General features: G+C 42.6%; 1 pseudogene; it reads right to left on the bottom strand.

The window, feature by feature from the left end:
• Positions 1-605: 605 nt before the first annotated feature.
• On the bottom strand, positions 606-705 carry LOC127099349 (uncharacterized; annotated as a pseudogene).
• Between the last annotated feature and the right edge of the window lie 700 nt (positions 706-1,405).

Here is a 1,405-nt window from a genome sequence, read left to right as displayed (position 1 = left end):
CCGTTACGCTTAGAGACTAAGGTTTCTTTTTCTTCTATTCTTTCTTTCGTTGATTTGTATGCCATGCACTCGCTCTCAAGGCGAACCGCTCTATTTACGAATCAACGATATCGAACTATATCTCCGAGTCCTACGACGAATTCGGGAATATCGTGCTGCAAACAATCTCCCTCCTATAGAACTTCCTGATTTCAAAAACCTTTTTCCTTCGATAACCGAGATGGCAGAACCAGCTCGTGCTCTTAGAGATTACGCCGCTCCATCGCAAGATGAGCCGCATTCAAGTATTGCTCCACCCGCAATCGAAGCAAACAACTTCGAACTTAAACCTTCACTGTTGCAGGCTGTGCAACAGAACCAATTCTCTGGAAATCCTACCGAGGATCCAAACCTTCATTTATCCGTATTTGTCCAATACGCTGATACTGTTAAAGCTAATGGTGTCACTTCAGAGGCAATTCGACTTCGTCTTTTTCCTTTCTCATTAAGAGATAGCGCTAGAAGATGGCTTCAATCTCTTCCTTCCAACTCAGTCACCACATGGAACGAGTTGAAGAAAGTTTTTCTTGCTCGATATTTTCCGCCAAGCAAAACAGCTATGTTAAGAGCCCAGATAAACGGATTTAAACAGAAAGACAACGAGTCTCTTTTCGAAGCATGGGAAAGATACAAATACATGATGAGACTTTGCCCACACCATGGTTTGGAAGACTGGTTAGTAATTCACACATTTTATAATGGTCTCTTGTACAACACAAGGTTAACAATAGACGCCGCTGCAGGTGGTGCACTAATGAACAAACCTTATGCTGATGCCTACCAGCTTATCGAAAGCATGGCCCAAAACCACTATCAGTGGGGAACCGAACGAACAATGGTGGAAAGACCTCAAACGAAAACTGGCATGTACGAGATAAGTAACCTTGATCACGTTAATGCAAAAGTGGATGCTTTGGTCCAGAAAATTGAAAGTTTAAATGTATCACCTCCAGCCGCCGTGGTTGCTATAACTCAGAATTGCGAGGTCTGTGGAATCCAAGGTCACACTCCTACGGATTGTCAACTCTTGACAGGAATCCAAGCAGAGCAAGTAAACTATGCTCAAGGAAACCCCTACTCGAATACCTATAACTCAAATTGGAAGAACCATCCAAACTTTTCGTATAAGAGTAATAATGCTTTGTACGCACCTGGACAGTCTCAAAATCAAGCCCCAGCTATACCTCCGGGATATCAGAAACCGAACCCATCCATGCCTAACAATAACGCCCCTAGGAAATCTAACTTGGAAATCATGATGGAAAACTTTATAGCTTCCCAACAACAAACCAATAAAGATTTCTTAAACCAGAATGTACACACTGGCGAACAACTTAAACAACTAGCAAGCAAAGTAGATGCCTTG

This window comes from Lathyrus oleraceus, chromosome 6, assembly GCF_024323335.1.
Source record: "Lathyrus oleraceus cultivar Zhongwan6 chromosome 6, CAAS_Psat_ZW6_1.0, whole genome shotgun sequence".
NCBI classification, from domain to species: domain Eukaryota; kingdom Viridiplantae; phylum Streptophyta; class Magnoliopsida; order Fabales; family Fabaceae; genus Lathyrus; species Lathyrus oleraceus.
The sequence above is the reverse complement of the archived record's forward strand: the minus strand, read 5'-3'. Positions and strand labels throughout refer to the sequence as shown.